Source organism: Thamnophis elegans, chromosome 9 (genome assembly GCF_009769535.1).
Source record: "Thamnophis elegans isolate rThaEle1 chromosome 9, rThaEle1.pri, whole genome shotgun sequence".
NCBI classification, from domain to species: Eukaryota; Metazoa; Chordata; class Lepidosauria; order Squamata; family Colubridae; genus Thamnophis; species Thamnophis elegans.
Genome location: NC_045549.1, coordinates 18,373,273 through 18,387,577, shown reverse-complemented (window position 1 = coordinate 18,387,577; position 14,305 = coordinate 18,373,273). Strand labels below are relative to the sequence as shown.

Genomic DNA, 14,305 nt, shown 5'->3' with positions numbered 1-14,305 from the left:
AAAACTTTTTTAAAAATAATAATAATAATCCATAATTTGGGGAAAAACATTTTGGAAAAGATCCTTAAGCCGGGAGTTTATGCAAAGCAATTGTTCCCAGTGATCTGAGAAGCTAATATCTTACATGAGTCAGCCAGAGCAAAAAAGAGATGTTAACAGCCTCTCCCAATTGTATAAATGTAATACAAATAAAACGCCTTTTGCCATCACAAGATCCTGCCTCTACATTTGTAGTAGGCCCCATCTGTCAATTCAAAATCTAATCCTTCTTTCATAAAAGATTCAGCGGAGAATAAACTTCTTTAAACTGTGAAAAGGCATTGAGAAGTCATCCTCTGAAGTCATCCTCATTTCACCTTTGAATATTAAGTCAAAGATCAAGAAGTTTCTTATGGGAGTATGTTCTTCCTCTAAAGAAAAAAAAACAAATAAAGCACCTGAGGTATTGAAGTACTTGAGACAAAGCTTTTGACAAAAATATCTTTGTGAGAGATATTGACAATCACGGGAATCAATCACAGCTTGCGCATCAGTCTCCAGTTACCATATTTTTCAACGTATAAGACACACTTGACTATAAGACGCACCTTGGTTTAGAGGAGGAAACCAAGAAAAAATATTTTTCTCCCCCTGGCATCCAAAAGCATACTTCAAATGACGGGGAGGGCAAAAACGGGATGTGCAGAAGGTTAGGAAGGCCAAAAACTAGAGGGGTTCTGGAAGCCCGGGGGACAAAAATGGGATGCACAGAGGTTTTGAGAGACCAAAAATGGGCCCCTATTCGCTGTAAAAGACACACACACATTTCCACCCACTTTTTTGGGTGGCGGGGGGAAATGCTTCTTATTTTCCCCAAAATATGGTGTATGGATTTTCCACATAATATGCAATAGTACAAACTTTTTGGACACTCTTCCCACTGAGACTTCGCTCCCGTGCTGTTTTTCCAAGATCTTCATTATCTGAACAGTGTTTCTCCATTTGTCATTTTAGGTTTTGAATATTAATGGTTTTTGTTATTTATCATTAAATGCTCACCAGGTTGCCTCAGGATGTCTTACACATAAAAATGGCATAACAATAGTTAAAGACACAAGTTATTCTAATCAACACAGTCTGAAGGACTGATCATTCCTCTCCTTGCTTGACAGCACAACACACCTGGAAAAGCTTTAGCTTAGGTCTGGTTTGAAGATCAGTTCTTATTTGACAAAAAATACACCCTCTGACAACTATTATGGCTAGTTGTCATAAAAAGAAGGAAGATCGTTTGAATCTACATATTGATAGTTCATATTTTATAGAACTAGATGCATTTGCCAGATTTATGCTAGTGTTTCTCATATTTCTCATTTCTCTATTTCTCATAGAGCCGAGGTGGTACAGTGGTTAGGGTGCAGTACTGCAGCCACTTCAGCTGATTGCTAGTTCTGCAGTTTGGCGGTTCAAATCTCACCGGCTCAGGGTTGACTCAGCCTTCCATCCTTCCGAGGTGGGTAAAATGAGGACCCAGATTGTGGGGGCAATATGCCAACTCTGTAAACCGCTTAGAGAGGGCTGAAAGCCCTATGAAGCGGTATATAAGTCTAACTGCTATTGCTATTGCTATGTGTCCAAACATTTAATACTTGCAAATTTAAGAGTCAGTGCCAACCATTGCTTCTAGATCATTCTAAGTCTCCCTAAGTGTGGGGAGGTCCATATTTTCCTAAAACACATAACGTATGACTCTTGTAGCCCAAACATTCAGATCTCTTTGAAATTTTTAAACAAAAGTCACATTCAAGCCTAATTGCACTATCCAAAAAGTTTTAAGTATATTCTCACAAATGGATCCAAATATAAGAAGCAAAGTACAAAGCTTGCTTTTAAAAAGTCTCTTTCCTTAGTAGTATACACTCTAAACATGTATATTTGACCTGGATTATTGAGAAGAAGGATGATGTAATTGTGAAAACCAGAGTTCAGGCTATTACCACATTTTCCAGCAAATATTCCTCCATGAACTCACCCAGACAGTGACTCAATTATTCAAAAGGTCTCCTTAGTCATAAAGCAAGACTAAAATTTTATGCCTTCACCATTTATAATTCATAGCATCAGCAATATAATTAAAAACAGAGCAACTTATTAACCTACATGAAAAACTTCATTTTTATAGTGCTACAATTTCAATGCCCTGATATTCTGGTATTCAAAACAATTTGCATGATTCTTCCCCATTAAAACAGCTTGTTGAGCAGCTAAACTAAGTAGAAGTACTGAGAAGAACCTTGGAATATATTTTTATTTTTGTCTGAAATTATTATTATGCCATGTTTTAAGGCACTTCAGTGGGTGCTCCCATTATACTTCTTCTTATTTGTCTAAAATAAGATACAATTAAATAGTATCTCCAACCTGATACTAACATATCACATAATGGCATTATAGTTAAGAACATTGATGACTTACAATATTGCCAAACAGCAGAGCAATTACAGAGTAGTCTATAATAAAATGGAAAGTCACCAAGAAAGGCAGAAATGATGAGAATACACTCCCAAGCATTTGCATAATTCAATTATTTCCAAAACTTCAAACCCATGAGCTGTTTGAAGTGTGCCATTTGAATAGTGCATTACTTCAGTCTACTATATCTTCTTTTATAACAAACAGATTGCTATTTCATTTAGCAATCAATTTGAAGTTTACCAACTCATTAACAGAAAAATTCAAACCACTGTAAATACAAACTTTCCCTAAATTCTGTCTTGCCAGGATGAGGCCTACAAAGAATTTATTTGAAAATTATCAGGTTCATACACTGAGCTATGACATCATTTATGTTTACTACTGGCTGGGTTCACACATGCCCTAATCATAAAGCATGATTTACAAATAACAAAAGCTCAGTTCTTGGAAAATGCTAAGTCAAAACAAAACAAGCCACAATATAGAATAACACAAAAGATAAGCCAGTGACACTCCAGATGTGGCTCAACTTGCCAAATTCCTAGGAAGCATAGCCTGTAGTGAAGACATGAGTTGTAGTTCAACATCTTGAATACGACAGGTTGGCATAATATGGATTAATCTTTCATATGAAATATTTCATCACTTCTTACTCAATGTCTGAAAGAGAGACTCCTTCTTCCAGTTGCCCACGAAATTTGGCAAGTTTTCCATGTTATATAGCCAAGGTCAGATGTTTTATCCTTATTAAGCGAATCCTGAAGATTTCATTCCATTATTTTTTGGTGATTATAGGGGGCAATGCCGAGGTGGCGCAGTGGTTAAATGCAGCACTGCAGGCTACTTCAGCTGACTGCAGTTCTGCAGTTCGGCTGTTCAAATCTCACCGGCTCAGGGTTGACTCAGCCTTCCATCCTTCTGAGGTGGGTAAAATGAGGACCCAGATTGTTGATGGGGGCAATATGCTGACTCTGTAAACCGCTTAGAGAGGGCTGAAAGCCCTATGAAGCGGTATATAAGTCTAACTGTTATTGCTATTGCTATCTCAAAGAGCATTGAGCCAGCACTGTCAGAAGACATTTCTATGGTCATGTGGCCAGCATGACATCAACCAGCAGTTACCTTCTCACCGAATTGGTACCTATTTATCTTCTTGCATTTTTTTAATGCTTTCAAGCTGCTAAGTTGTCAGGAATTCACCCCGTTGCATGGAGCTCGAGTTTCGAACCTGGACTGTCAGATTTCCAGGTTCTTAACTACTGAGGTTAAGGTTTATTCAATTTGTATGCCGCCCTAACAATCTGGGGAGAAGGGGGTACACTGAGCCACCGCACCACCACATTATTTTTAATATTTTTATTCAATTACTATAGTATGGTCCTTTCAATAGAGCACACAGTCCTATTTTCAAGATTGTCAAGTTATATCACATTTTTGCTACTGAAGAGAAGGGTGGAAATGCTTCAATTTCTTGCCATGCTACGATGTTTTTTTCAAAGAAAAATCAGTTTTGATGGTGTCTTCATATTGCCTTATTCCTTCCCATTCTAATTAGGAAACACTGGATAAATGTAGCCAAAGCAATTTATGGGATATGCAGCCCACTATTCCTCTAATAACATGTACAGATGACTCAGCTTATATTTCCTTGGCTTTAATCAAACTAATGTATACATGAATACAATTTCATGAAATAGTGCCTTTTACTGAGAGAGAGAGAGACAGGAAGAAAGAGCAAAAGCAGACATATTTGCATGGCATATTCCAATTTATATTTTGAATTAAAATATAGATATAAATTCAAGCATCAACATATGCTACTCTAGTAGAGATGATTGTTAAGCAATTTACCAGTATGTGTCTGTTCAATCAATTGTACAGGTACTTATTTATTTTAATTTCAGTTTCATTAAGATGGGTCATAAATAATTACAATAATTGTGCATTTCTAAATTTTACTCTAAATAAGCAAACGTAAGGGCATCTTTCTCCTTAAGCCCAAAACATGCTGTTGTAAAGATTGTGTGCTCCTAATTCAAAAGGAAACTATGTATAGCATAAAATTTATCAACATTACATTCAAAGAAGCTATGCATGTGAAGGTTGAAAGACATTTAATATGTACCTTCGGTAACTCAAAACTTTATTTTAATGCTGTCTGATTTTTTAAAATATTTGTCTTAAATCAGCTGAAAAATGTTTTTCATATGGCATCTTTCATGTCAGAATGGGACAATGCACTATGCCCCACTTGCCATAGGACAATTCACCACAGAACAATTCAACAATTCAATTTAATTATTTAAAATAATTTTGAAACAATTTCAATTTTTGACATTCACATTTTATTTTGCACATCCTTTTGAATTTTCTTTAATGACTCTATTCCACTATTTCTTCAATATTGATGTAACTCCTGTTCCATGGAGAGTTAGCTGCAGTGAGTTGCCTGCGGCGAATTCTCCTAGAGTCTGGACTCTTCCATGTTCCCCACCCAATTCTTAAAACCATGATTCAGACATTTGATTAGAGAATCTGTGAAGATGATCATCGTTGATGGCAAATGTCCTTCTTATGGCTTGAATTCTGGGGTCCCTCAGATGGAGGGTCCTTTCAAAACAATTGGCTGTCCTCTGGAAGGCCTTCACATCTCTACATTGGACATTATTTTATAAACAAGCTTTATAAAATAGGACATATAGTCTCTCAGGGGCTACAAAATGAATCCAAAAGGAAAACAGATGAATGACATAAGATACATTGTGTTGGTTAATCCCTTTTAGAAAAGGATTGGAAATTGGAGCAGTCAGGAAAACAGCTGATCACTTAATACACATAGAAATAGGGCTTGTGCTACTTGACCTCATACAGATTATACTGAAATACATCTGCATTTCCTGTATTAAGAAATACGTGCAAGTTTCCCTTGTTACGAAGAGAAATTCCATCTTCTGCTTTTAATTATGCACTGAAAAATGAAAATGAACCAAGCTGTAAGCAAGGAAATAATTCAGAAACAACTGAATTAGTCCCAAAGGCCCATGGAGTCAAAACTACTATAGAGATTTATTTTGCTTATTCAGTTTGTGTCTCATTTCTTTTCTAATGGTGATTCTAGGGAACAAAATAATAAAATTACAGATGGTCTGGACAGTCTCAATAGTATTTGGATTTGTGTTCAACTGAAAATAGTTGTTTCATGATGTCTTTAATCTATATATACATTAATTTAGAACTAGATGAGACTAAATTCTGAATAAATAAACCAAGTACTGAACTGATACAACGAACAGACTGCTCTTTGTAGCTGCATCATCTCTTAGCACAACCCTGTATAATATCACAATCTTAGGTCGAAGTCAGCATGAAAATTGTAAAAACTGAAATTTCATCCCAACTGTTGCCCAGGTATAAATGCTCAAATACCCATTTGTTCTTGATAAATATATCAAATATTCATTTAGTAAGATTTAGAATGTTTTCTTCCATTATATATGTTATAGCATACATAATATACATATTCTCCTATTATTTGAATTTTCACATGCATGCTGATTATACCGTTTCTCTGAAAACTAGACCTTTCCAGATAATAAGCCCAATCAAGTTTTTGAGCACATGTGCTAAAATAAGCCCTCCCCAAAAAATAAACCCACCCCAAAAATACTGCAACACAACAGCAGCCTTGAGGTGACAACACTCGCTGCCTCCTGCACCTCAAAAATAATAAGACATCCCCGGAAATAAGGCCACGTGCTTATTTTGGGGATCAAAAGAAAATCAGACCAAACTGCATTTACAAAAACCATGGGTTTCAGAACTCATAAGGTAAAAGGTTTCTCTCACACATATGTTCTAGTCATTCTTGATTCTGGGGAGTGGTCATCTCCATTTCAAAGCCGAAGAGCCAGTGCTATCCAAAGACTTCTCCATGGTCATGTGGCTGGCATGACTAAACGCTGAAGCATTTAGTTACCTTCCCACCAAAGGTGGTTCCTATTTTTCTACTTGCATTTTTACGTCCTTTCGAACTGCTAGGTTGGCAGAAGCTGGGACAAGTAATGGGAGCTCACTCCATTATGCAGCACTAGGGATTTGAACTGCCGACCTTTCTGATTGACAAGCTCAGCATCTTAGCCACTGCATCCCTTATACAGACTCATACAGAGCAATATATTTCATATACCTTTTGAAGTTTTCTATGAAGTGATAAATGCCACGAGGTGCTTTTTCCAAAGGCAACTGGGTTCTTGGGTTTTTTTCCCTTAAAACGTTTCACTTCTAATCTTCAGTTCTGAAGAAACTTCTTGAATGAAAAGCAAAATGTTTTCCAGGGGGGGAAAAGCAGGAAAGTCCAGTTATCTTTTGGAAAAGCACCTTTGGGACAACCATAACTTGGATGATTGAGAACTTCCATAGATATGATTAAATGCTATCCCCAAGTAGTCTATTATAAAATGACTCTAAATTATAGCCTGTCAGTATTAACAGTTTAGAATATTTCAGTATTCTGCTATGTAACACCAAGAAAACTACCATGCTGACCAATAGGATATTGTGTATTTTACCACATTTGGAATCCATAAGTGTATTAAAGTACTAATTTCCATATAAGGGCAGGTGTGAATTTTGAAAATTGTCCACATCTGTACTAACTTTTCTTTTCCCACTCCTATTTAATTCATGGGGAGAGGAGAATCAAGTTGTGTATTCACATATCCTTACAATACAACATAAGCATTCATCTAAGTCAGGGGTGTCAAACTTGATTTCATTGAGGGCCGCATCAGGATTGTGTCTTACCTCGGGGGGGGGGGTTGAGGAGGGGGTGCCATGGTTGGCTTGGTTAATCGACGTCACTGATGTTGGGGGCGCCCATGGTGGCCTGATCATTCTGCCAATGAAAACGGGCTCCCGAGCTGCACTTCCAGCTACATCGGCCCCTTGCAATCCTCTGCCAGCAAAAATGGAGTTCAGGAGGGGCATGCGCACATACACCCAGGCTCCGTTTTTGGCCACAATGGCCTCCTACAGCCCTCTGCCAGTAGAAATTAAGCTCAGGAGGGGCATCTGCGACCCCAACCTCTGTTTTCCCTGGCAGAAGCACTGCAGGCCAGTCCTTCACTATTTTCAGGGAGGCTCCATGGGCCAGATCTAAGCACTTTGAGTTTGACACCCTTGATCTGCATGGTTCAGAATTACTCTGGGCCACATTTACCGAAAAGTGAGTTATAGCACTAGCAATAGAAATAGCACTATGATTTATATACAGCCCCCTAGTGCATTACACCACTCTCTGGCTGGTTTATAATATCAGCATATTTCTCCCAACCACCTGGGTCCTCATTTTTCCTACCTCAGAAGGATGGGAGGCTGTGTCAACATTGAGCCCCATCAAGATCAAACTCCAAGCTGTGGAGCCTGCAATACTGCATTCTAACCACTGCACCACCAAGCATAAGTGATATTATTTTATGTCAGTATATCTCAATTTCTCTGAACCTGTGCATCAAAAGTTCGGGTAAATCAATGAGAAACTAGAAATTCGCAAAGTGAAAGATGTTACAAGGCATGTCTTATATTGTGCAATCACCTTGTCTCATATATAAAAAGGTAGTGGGCAATCAAGATGATGACATCTGCCTTTTGTAACTTTATTTTGCTCCAACTAAAAGAATCACTGGACTGAAAATAGGGCAGATTGCACTGATTAGGGGCTCAAGATTCATGCATATATTCAGGGTCCTCAGTATGAAAGTACTCTTCCATTTGAATACATATGAGTTTCCCAAACAACAGATATGATCAACTTTTTTAAAGAGGGAAGATTATACTGGCTCCTATAGACTCCTTGGGCAACCATGGATTACACACTACGCAATCATTTATACATACTCTCATTCTCCCATCCCACCAACCTATATACCATTAGGAAGAAATTTTATTTGCTTCCCCAAATATCTGGATCACTGCCCTTCCACAAGGAACAGCAACAGGAAAATAGCAATCTTGAGCAGATCAAACTTCAACAAGATTTCTATGTTTATTGCAGTATAAACTCTTCAGAAATCAAGCAATGGTTTTGTACTTTATACAGAGACATCATCAAACCATGCATGCTATTCTAATATATCTGTTCTAGTATTACACTAGCTAGAAACTTTCTATAAACTTATTAGGTCAGCCATGAAAAAGAACTTTTCCAGAATTTCCACAAAAACCACCACCTTTATAATTTTTTTTCTATACATTAAAAAGTGTTCTGGAAAACACATGTGGAATTTACATGAACAGTAGGACTTTTACAACATTTAAAAACAACACTTTTGCCCTTATAAACACAGAACACCCTTATAACTTTAACTTTGGAGAGTTAAACACAAGAAACTGATTCAGGATAAATTGGGCATGGTTTTTTTTTTGTTTTTTTTTTTAGTATTTTATTAGGATTTATAGGCCGCCCTTTTCCCTGAGGGGACTCAGGGCGGCTTACAATCATTAGGGAGGGGGTGCAATTCAAAATAAACAATGTTGTCCTTTAGACGAGGGGTCACCAACCTTTTGGAACTCAGGGACCACTAAATTCATAATTTTAAATCCCGTGGACCACTAATATGAATTTTTATTGCACTAAATAAAAATTATTAAATAGTATTTAGTGCAATATAAAAAATGCAAATAATTTTTCTGTGAACCATCAAAATTTTCTCACAGACCACCAATTGGTGATGGCTGTTTTAGACCAGTGGCTTCCCCAGGTTCAAGTCACATTTTTTTTCTCTTTTGTTACCTTTGGTTGGACACTTGACAGATTAAACTCGAAATTTCTGTACTTTTACCAGTGAGTCACAACTCCTCTTTTAAATATCAATAAGCAAAGAGATCTTCTCCAGGCACAGCTCTATCCCCACAAAACACCCCCACCAGTTTATTTGTAGCTACTTATGACAATTTTAAGATGTTCCTCACATGGATTCGTCTAGCAGATTCATCGCTGTGAAATTACGAATATGAAGTCATTCACTCCCTTGTACTCAAAACAATCTTCGTTCAAGAACAGCTTAGTTCTCCCAACTGGTTTTTAACCCCAGAAAGAGCAGTCACTGATGTTCCTCCCAAAAGCAAAGATGCTTAGAAGGTATGAATTTAAATTTCGCTCTGCTCCTTGGAGGATGGAATTAAACAATGAAAGCACAATGCCTTGGATTTTACAGGTTGTTGGAAAAGTACTTGTTCGGTTTACCAGATGCTGAAAATAACAGAGAGGGATGAAGAACACCTGTATCAGCAGATGCAACTAATATAAAATCTCAATGAAGAATGATCAGTAAAGCATTGCTGATGGTTTATTTTATCTTTTCTAATAAGCTGTGTCCAATTTCCTCTCTTCACTTTGCAAAACTTGTGGTTCTCATGCCATTCCACATATCTGCAAGAGAGCAGCTGCGGTCCCTCTCACTGTAACTTTGAAATGTGGCACCCCTGATTTAACTGCTGTCAAATTGCAAGTACAGTTGGAGTTTACAGTACTGGTTTATCCTGCATGTGTATTTCTTCTATCTTTCTTCTCAAGCAAAACTACACCTACCATACACATCACAGTCTATTTACTATCACAGGTCCAACCTGCAGGACGTAGCTTGCTTTTCCTGAAACTGCTTAAGCCTCATTTATTTAAAAAGCATCATAGTTGCCCATTTCCATGGGCTCTGCCCCTTACAAATTACAATTCCAAAACAATGAAAGCCATTTAAAAAAAAACCACACAGACAGCCCATCTCTCTCAAACTCATGTAACACACATGCAGGAGGCAAGATTGTTGGTCAACTACAGGGAAACAAGAAAAGCAACTTTCTCTTCAAAATATGAACACAACAAGCTCCCATTTAAGCTGCAGAATGAAGAGTTACTGTCAACTTGTCCAGTTTTAGGTTGTTTCCCCCCCTCTGCATGTGATTGGCCACTGGAGTAAAATAACACAAAAATGTACTTTTATCCCAGTACTCTTATCCCAGAGGTGTGTGTGTGTGTGTGTGTGTGTGTGGTGTGGTGTGGTGTGTGTGTGTGTAGGGAGAGATGCTTTCTCCTACCCAAGGATGCATTTCAATACCGTTTCCAAAGTCGACTTTCTCCCGAGACAAGAGATTATTCCTTTGCACTGGTTAAGTGGAAAGGAATAATGCTTTTACCAGGAATAATCTTGGTTCCCCTTCCCGCCCCATCCCACCCCACTTTAGGGAGCTCCACTCGTAAAGAATAAAAGAAGAAGTCCCTCTCTTTTCCACCCCACACTCCAGATATTGCACATCTGTCTCCACGTGATTCTGGAATTTAAGTCGTTCGCTCACTTCTTAGCAACGTCCACCAAACTTTCCGCGCCGTCTCAATCTCCCACGTTCCCCTCACCCCTTCCCGTCCCTCACGTTTTACTCACCGCCTAAACTCTTTGCAATTCCCGACCCTGCGGAGTTTCTGGGTCGGTGCAGAAAAGGCAGGAGGCTCCTCGCTCTCTCCCAAGCCGGAGGGCTGACTTTCCCCGCAAATCCCTCGCCAACCCCAGACTCAAGAGGTTCCCCACCTCCTCCGCCTCCCCCTTCCCCACAACGTGCACCTAATCCGGCCCCTGAGAGAACCCGGCCTCCCCCTCCCCTCTTCCCTCAGCTGCCCATGGCAAAGACCCCCTCAGCTAATGAGGGAGAGGCGGGAAGGCGGAGGAGGGGGGAAAGGAGGAGCAGCCATTCTCTCCCCCCCCCACCCGAAGGCGCCGCGAACCGCGCGAAGGGAACGGACGCTGCGGCGAGTTTCGTCCCGCCGCCGCGCACCGAAACGCCGAGCGCCGAAACTCACTTGCAAGTCCGAAACGCTGATGAAGTTTCCCGGCAGAGCCGAGCCGCCGGGTTTTGTTTTGTTTTGGTTTTTCCCCCTCCGGTGTCCAAGCAGAAGAGGGGAGATCGCGGCAAGAGCGATCGTGTGTGGTGGTGTTTTTTTCCCCCTCCTCTCCCGGCCCTTTTGAGCTCGACTCGGCACCTCTTTCTCTGCGCCGCTTCTGGCTTCTCTTCCTCTCCGCCCGCCCGGCTCTCGCAGCTGCTCCCGGACTCCGGTGCAGAGAGACAGAAAGAGAGAGAGAGAAAGAAAGAAAGAGAGAAAGGAGCGCTGCTGGATTCGGTTTCCGTGCCCTCTGCAGCTCCCACTAGTGAATGCCGAGAGCCAAGCGCTTTTTTTTTTTTTTTTTGCAAAGGGAAAAAGTCTCTTAAGGCCGGGCTCGGCTTCTTCTTCTACCTCCTCTCCCCACCCCACCGGTTGAGAACAGGCGGCTACCTCGGTTTAGGGGCTGGCGCACGTGTTGAGTCCGCCGTGAGAAGCAGCGCGTCTCTCTTGAGAGCAACTCGCCGGGCGGCGCGCTTTTGGATACGCTCCGCGTTCTGCTGCTTCTGTGGCTTTTAGGCTACGACGGGCGTTGGAGGCGAGGCGGCTGCAAAACGTGGAACCGGCGCGGGGAGGTCAGCTGGGTTGTAATCCTCCTCTTTGAGGTTTCCCTGCTTGGCTGAGGTTGAGTTAAAAGCCAAAATCCGCCTGGCTGGGTTATATTTTGTAGGTTCGACCCGCTCTCCTAATAAACCATGATTAAATGAATGTACTCCATTCGTGCAATAAACGCAGGTAGTCCTCGAAGTCGCAAAGTAGTCCAAAGTGTAATAACAATCCATCTACTGTCTTTGGAGATTCTCCATCATCCAGGTCATGGTTCTTCCTAAGGAGCTTTTTCTGAAGGCAACTGGACTTTCTTGGTTTGTTTTTTTTTTTGAAGATGTTTCTCTTCTCATCCAAGAAGCTTCTTCAGCTCTGACTGGATGTTGGAGAATGAAAAAGCTGAAGAAGCTTCTTGGATGAGAAGCAAAATGTCCTCAAAGAGAAAAAAAATAAGAAAGTCCTGTTGCCTCCAGAAAAAGCATCTTTGGGACAACCATGACCTGGATGACTGTGCATCTCTACAGAGAGGTAGTCTCGACTTACAACAGTTCTCTTAGTGACCGTTGGACAACATCACTGAAAAAAGTGCCTCATAACCATTTTATCACACTTGTGACTGTTGTAGGATCCCCGTGATCACATCATTTACATTCTGATGCTTATCAACCGATTCGTATCAGTGGTGGGTTTCCATTATTTTTACTACCGGTTTGCTTGTGTGGCACCACTACTACCGGTTCACCCGATCCGGGCCAAATCAGGAGCAATCCACCTCTGATTCATATGTATGACATATGCACTGTTACAAGATGTGGGGGGGGGGGTTGTGACTTTTTGACCAGCAAAGTCAAAAGGGAAGCCCAAGTCACTTAATAACCTTATTACTAACTTAACGACTGCAGTGACTTGCTTAATTAATGTGGCAAGAAAAGTGATAAAATGGAGCAAAACTCACTTAACAAATTTCTCACATAGCAACATAAATTCTGGGCTTCGTTGACGTCGTAAATCAAAGACTACCTTTATCGTGCAGCCAGAAATAATAGCACTCCCATTTCAACTCTTGATGAAAATCTAATTGGGCTGCAAAAATACTGCAATTTAGAAAATCAAACTTAAATAAGCTACACAAACTATTTGGAATAATATCCCAGATAACTAGTGGCCCTAAGAATAACAACAACAAGTAATATCTGTAGTTTTTCCAGAAGTTGCCAAGAGTCAATTGCTACTTTTAACTATGCAGGTTTGAGTAACAAAGAGGAACAATTTAGGAACATCTAGGAAACTGCAAGTTCCCACTTTCAATTTTAAAAATAGCATAAGAGTGATGAACTTTCCACACCGCCTGGCTGGTTGTTCATAATTTGAAATTAATTACAGTGGAATCCAGCCCTCTGTCCAGATAGAAATGTAACTACACAGGGGCATTATTACTCCAGTTCTCTGCTGATTTTTCTTTTTCATCCTTTTCTTAAATAGATAAAGGTTCATTCCCAAGCATTCTTAATATAGTAGAGTTCTCCCCTCAATCAACCTTGGCTAACACTTTGTACGTGCTGTGCTGAAGAATCCCAAGATGCTGAACTTTACCCAGGAAATATTTTATCTCGCGCTCTCATCCTTTGGACTCTTCTCCTACCTTTGTTTTTGTTTGTGAGTACATAATGCAATGGATGTGAGTTTGGCGCAACTGCAAGTACACATTTGCATGGAGAAAATAATGCATAGATAACTGATGGCAGAACAACCTTCCAGTTCTGCATTCATAAGTCTATTCAGATTTTCCTGGGAGTGATGCTCACTTTACAAGAAAATGTCTCTTCCTAACTGAGTGGAATCACAGTCCCACCCAAGCAATGCATTCATTTCCCTCCTGCTTTTTCCCCAGAGACCCTACCAATATTGGCAAACCTTTTCAGCACTGAATGCCAAAATAGGAATGCGTGCACGCGTGCCAGAAACTGAAAGAGCAGCTGCCCAGTGCACATGCGCACACCGAGAAGATGCTTTTCTAATTTCCGGTGTCTGCGTGCGCACCAGCCAGCTGATCTTTGTGCACGCATGCATGCCAGAAACCAGACCAGCTGACCGGTACGCATGAGCATGCTGAAAATCCGAAAATCATTTTCCTGGTGCGTGCTTGCACACCGGGCGGCTGCTCTTCCAGTTTCTAACACTCCTGCACATGTAAAGACCAGCTGGCCAGTGCACCAGAATCCGGAAGAGCAAGGGGCAATGACTCTTGTGCCGGGAGAGATGGCTCTGCATGCCACTTCCAGCACGCTTGCCATAGGTTTGCCATCACAGCCGTATTCATGCTTTTCCTTAGTATCTCAATTAGTTCTCAGTGTAAAAGCTACCTGGAAAGGATTTTCT

The 14,305-nt window shown here is 40.4% G+C and overlaps 1 protein-coding gene across 3 annotated transcripts in view; it reads right to left on the bottom strand.

Annotated features, from left to right (window-relative positions):
* BMPR1B (bone morphogenetic protein receptor type 1B) overlaps positions 1–11,885 on the bottom strand; it is a 211,857-nt gene extending 199,972 nt beyond the window's left edge. For 2 of the 3 annotated variants that reach the window (XM_032224510.1, XM_032224512.1), the window contains exon 1: positions 11,303–11,757. The gene's annotated coding sequence lies outside the window, so the exon portion shown is untranslated. The other variant, XM_032224511.1, reaches the window with a different exon arrangement.
* Between the last annotated feature and the right edge of the window lie 2,420 nt (positions 11,886–14,305).